Source organism: Montipora capricornis, chromosome 13 (genome assembly GCF_036669925.1).
Source record: "Montipora capricornis isolate CH-2021 chromosome 13, ASM3666992v2, whole genome shotgun sequence".
Taxonomy (NCBI): Eukaryota; Metazoa; Cnidaria; class Anthozoa; order Scleractinia; family Acroporidae; genus Montipora; species Montipora capricornis.
Window position 1 is genome coordinate 11,955,322 of NC_090895.1, and position 5,800 is coordinate 11,961,121.

The 5,800-nt window shown below is 38.5% G+C and overlaps 1 non-coding gene across 1 annotated transcript; it reads left to right on the forward strand.

Moving 5' to 3' along the window:
* The first annotated feature begins 2,038 nt into the window (after positions 1–2,038).
* On the forward strand, positions 2,039–2,111 carry Trnat-ggu (transfer RNA threonine (anticodon GGU)). The gene has a single exon. It is a non-coding gene; the product is annotated as a tRNA-Thr (tRNA).
* The last annotated feature ends 3,689 nt before the right edge of the window (positions 2,112–5,800 follow it).

Genomic DNA, 5,800 nt, shown 5'->3' on the forward strand with positions numbered 1-5,800 from the left:
GCATTGTCCCTAATAGTTTAAAAGTGTCTAAGGTAACCCCTGTTGATAAAGGGGGCAATCCAATGGATCCATCCAATTTCTACCTTGTCCGCTTTGTCGCAAGTCTTTGAAAAACTAGTATACAAGCAGTTTATAAATTACATTGAAAAGCACGATATTCTCTTTCAGTTCCAATTTGGCTTCAGAAAAGGTCATTCAACAGCGCAAGTGAAATTGCGGATAGTCTAAGGAAAGCAATTGATAGCAATCTATATACCTGTGGGATATTTATAGACTTCTCGAAGGCATTTGATACGGTTAATCACCAAATACTGCTGAAGAAACTAGAATCATATGGAATTAGAGGAATTGCCTTAAAATGGTTTACAAGTTATCTTGAGAACAGGCAGCAGTATGTAACTGTGGGTCACATAGACTCACCAAGACAAGCAATGACCTGCGGAATTCCACAAGGTAGTACACTGGAACCCTTACTTTTCTTACTTTATATCAATGATTTACCAAATTGCTCAAAGAATTTAATCTTCAGGGTATTTGGGGAGGATACCAATCTTTTTGCATCCGCTTGCGACTTGAAGAGCCTTGAAGCACTAATTAATTCTGAATTAGAGAAAGTTAAGGAATGGTGCGATGTTAACAAACTTTCTATAAATCTTAGCAAAACTAATTATATGATAATTAAATCTTCTAGAAAAACTTCTGAAAATATAGAAATAAAATTACAAAGCATGGACGGATCGTGCCATCTGTTGAGGAAAAAATATCTAGGTGTTATGATAGATGAGTCACTAACATGGAAATATCATATTTCTTATATCTGTTCTCGTGTTTCACGTAATATTGGTATCATTTCAAAACTAAGACACTATCTATCTATTCAACAACTGAAACAAATTTATTATAACCTTATCTACCCTTACCTATCATATGCCGTGATTGCTTGGGGAAGTGCTTATAAAACACATTTGCAAACGTTGCAATCTAAACAAAATAGGGTCCTAAGATTAATGTTCTTTGTAACTACATCTGGGCCTTACACTGAAAGCGCTCTCCCTTTCTTAAAGCTTTTAGACATTTTAAACAGTAGATAATGTTTACCACCTCCATGCTTTAAAATTTATACATACCGGTATGTGGCATAAAGGGCTTTTACCAAAGGTGTTTCATAACCTATTTCATGCTAAGAGCCGACATACATACAACACAAGGTATGCGTCAAAGCAAAACTTCTGCAAACCACAGATTCGAACCAACACTGGGAAACAAATGTTTTCCTTTAAGGCGATTGACCTCTGGCATGATATCCCTTGTTACTTGAAAGATCTCATTACATTTTCCTTTGCCAAAGAAGTAAAACAATATCTACTGTTTAAACAATACTCTTAGGTATTGTGTAAAAACACTTTTAAATTAATATCATCAAGCATATGGATTATTAACTGGTACTGGTCTCTTTCTTCTTTTGTTGGTCCTTTTTTATTTAAAATTAACTGTAAATAGTTACTAGAGGCTAACTCGAAAACCTTACGGTACCTTTAACCTCTAGGCTCCAATTGCCTAAACTACTTTCCTAAGTATTTTCTTTAATTAACTTGTAATGTATATAACAATCCTTTGTAATTAGTCTAAGTGTGAGTTAATAAAATATTGTTGTTGTTGTACTTTAGAGTTCCAACTTGGTGCAGGAATGAATAAGAATATTGCAACAAGGACGCTTTGGTGGGGAACAGTGCTGAAAATGGTCTGAAGGAGTGTGGGAACCAGAGAGCAAATCGCACCCATGTCAACTGGTCGCCAGCAAACACAATCTTCATTTCCATCATGGGATCATCAGGAGTGTCCTGTCTATGAGCATTGGGCTGTCCAGGTGCTGCTGTTCCCCCGGCACTTCTGGGTTGTGAAGTGAAGCTATGATAACTGCAAGGATCATAGCTTCACTTGATTTCATACCTGCAGTTCATATATGATCCATTTCATATATCATTTCATTCCTCACGGGAAAATTAGAACCCACAAATGACCAGCTCCCAACGTCAGTGGCTTCATAGCTCAGTTGGTTAGAGCGTCGCACCGGTAATGCTAGGTCATGGGTTCAAACCCCGTTGAAGTCCTGAATTTTTCAGCCTTCCTTACACAATTGCAAAAATTGCGTTCATAACTGCGAGGATCATAGCTTCACTTGATAGCTAGTATTGTTCTAAATACTTTGTCTTACTAAAAAACCGACTTAATAAAAATGCCACGTTCTCTCACCTGCTTTGTGCATCCACTCTCTAGTACCAAAACTGTGTTGACACGCTTCAGGACGCTAAGTTTGTGAAACCATATTTCACCCGTAAATCAACAGAAATGTTTGCAGTGTTTTTCGCAGAAACAGCACTCATTATCTGGATCATGAAAGGAATTTTTGTTTCCATTTCATTCCAAATACCATCAAATGTAATTTCCTGCAGACTCTTGTGGCAGTTTCCATACAAAACAGAGCCTTGTGAACGTCTGCAAATCTCCTGACAAGCTCTGCTGACCTCCGCGGCAATGGCCGATTTCAGCTCTAAAAACACACTTGGACAATGATTTCTGCGATAACATGAGCTGGCTTTGAATTCAGTGCTCCAGCGATTGTGGCTCCAAGGTTGTTTTCATCATCGTCCTGAGGTTGGGAATCACACAATGGTGTTGATAATTCTTCGGCATTGTTGACTATGGAGGAAGGGTCAGCCTTTACCATGGCCATGAACTCTTGTTGATCAGACTTAATGACCTCGATCGATGTTTCGTCAAACAGAAGTTGTTTTGCAGAAGCCTTTCCTCGACTATTGCTAACAGAACGTTTTGCAGGCTGTTTGCAAGATGGCGACAATTCTGTGCAACGCTTCAGCGAACAGTATTGTTCGAGTTCAAATTTAGTTTGCATATTTTCACACTTTTGTTTAAAGTGACATACCTTGTGGATGAGCGCTTCACATTTTCTACAAATAAATAGTCGTATAAACATAACAACTTTCTTTAATTTTCCAGACATGTTTCGACGGTACATCCGTCATCTTCAGTGTTGCATATTTTGAAATCCTGGACTCTGCAGCCACTAAGTACCAAGTGAAGCTTACGGAATCCATGTATATAAAATGGGAGAAGCCCGATCTCAACCAGCAGGTGAAACACATTAACCTGACTCTCTCCCTGTAAGGAACTAAGCGTCACTCATTTAAAAATTTTTGTTTTGATTTAATACGCAATATTGACAACGCAATGTAACGAAGTTTGTAAGACCGCGCACGCTTTAAATTCAACGGCCATTTCAAAATATGTAACACTGAAGATGACGGATGTACCGTCGAAACATGTCTGGAAAACTAAAGAAAGTTGTTATGTTTATACGACTATCTATATTGTTGCTGCTATCTAGACCTTCCACAAATAAGCTTTGAAAGGCAATCACCATCGTTTATCTCTATTCCACGGGTAAAATGAACCTTCGAAGGAATGTTCTTCTCAAGACCAGTTTTTCTCAAAACCCGAAGCATGTGACGATTTCCATTGACACCACCGCAACATGAATACGACAAACTGAACTACAAATATAAATCTTTTTTGGAGTAGACTTCGCTGGAACTTCACCATACATACCTTAAATCGAATGACTGCTCGCTCAGTAGTCCAAAAAAAATTCATAAATAACACGAGACTGGGGATCTCTCTCGAGCTCACAAAAATATCTTTTAGGGGAAATTACAAAAGCCAATCAAAAAAAAGGATTTACTGAACTTCAGCATAAATTAGTGGGTAATGTTATATTTAAATTAGTCACATGATCGACCAATGCCAGGGTCTCTTCCCCCCACCCTCTCCTTGGCAGAGAAAAACCCTGGAAACGAGGTTGGTGAATTCAACGGTAAAAATCAATATTGCATGAATCACGAGGGGATGAGTACCATATCGGTTTTTTTTTAGCAAAATTTACTTTGGAATTTACCAGTTTGGCAATGAATTTTTCTTGAACTGCATGAGTTTTTTTAAGGAAAAAGCCATTTCAGAGTCACTTTTCAATAGCCAGGGAATACGAATCATGCTAAACTTAGAAGCCATAAAAAAACGTTGTCAGTTCAAGGTTTGTGTAAAACTTTTCAAGCTCATTCACATTTTGATGTATTTCAATAGAGAAAGAAAAGAGGAAGATAACAGTGGGGAATAGGGCAGTTGGTACACTAATAGATCAAAACACCGAAAAGTGGAGAAAAGTAAATAGAAAGGGATACAGTAATGCTTGTGGCCACTTGTCATTGTCTTCCTCCTCGGTTTCCCATCCCTCATCACCGTCACCAGACATCTTCAAATGGAAGTCATGCTGTGGGTGAGGAATATGATCCCGAGCCATGTTTTTAAGGTCACGGACCTTGGCAGGCTTCAATACCAGTGGGGCCTGGTAAAGTTGTTGTAAAAGAACACTGCCAGGACTCATTCACTCATTCCTTCATATTTGGCCCAAGTAACCTCTATAGTGAAGTATTTTCAAAAATAACATTAAAAGTTTCAACAGCTTTTTAAATTTTGCGAAATTGGGGAAAGTTTGAAAACACAGCATGTTGGCCTCCTTCCAATGGTAAAATTGGCGGAAAATAACACATTTTTAACTCGCTCGTACGGTAAGACGTGGCGTCGTCTGTTTATGAAACAAACACAATATAAACAAACTTTAGCTCTTTACAACACAGTAATAAAATTTGGATAAGCTTTTGAAATGAGAATGTTTTGGCCTTTGATGCCTTTGGATGCAATGATGCGTGATGCGACTGGCCACTGTATTTTGTGGTGCGTGTTTATGTTATTGTTCCTCCTTTACAGACAACTGTTTAGCGGGATAGAACAGTCTACAAGACGTCTGAATGGGGTAGCTTATCGCTGGAGTGGTTTCTATTATGTGAAATGGATGAATGTAAGGGAATTTGAGGGTTGTCCAATATACACGAACTGGTTGCAGTTAATTTTTCAGGAACAAAATTAATTTATACAAATTTACCCAGAATATAACAACAATGTTTAATACTTACGCAAGCCTACTGGTACAAGCATATTCGTGGCGCTCATAACATAGGCTGAATGTGCCTTTTTAAATCCATGTTGAACCTTTGGGGCTGAGGATTTTCCCCTGTGGGCATCGTTCCCCGCAGAAGTGGGGATCGAACACCGCCACTTATTGAACCTTCACCTAGTCCCAAACAAATCTTGATGTCGTGGGTGCACTGTTATTTTTAAATGATACTCTATGTCTCAAAAATGCCTGAAATAAAAATGCCGATTAAATTTTAAAAAATGTCTAAAGAAAAAGTCGTTTTCAAGGATTTGAAATATCTAAAAGGAAACCACCTACCTTAGCTTTGATTCACTGTCCACTGCAATGTCATCGCTGATTTTGCAATACACGAGGTGACTGTAGACATCTTTGCAACACATTCCGCATTCGTGGAGTTAAATGAACTGGGGCCGCAGGGTCCACCAAGGAGGAAAGTGAATAGCTGCAAGATGCCATGCAATGAAATGTTTACAGCTAGCGACTCAATATCAATGCATGAAAGGTTTTTTCACATCATGCTAGCACGCATCACACTAGCATGCACTTAAATAGGCTTACACCTTAAAACGCTAATAGCTATTGAGCTTTGGCCAGGTCATACGTCACGCAATCTTGTTCTTACATCTTATCTTGGCTCTGTGCCGGAACGTTACTTCTGTGAATAGGTACCGACAAATTTCGAGCAAACAAGCTTAGGGTATCACATGTCTAGCAATCTATATATATTAC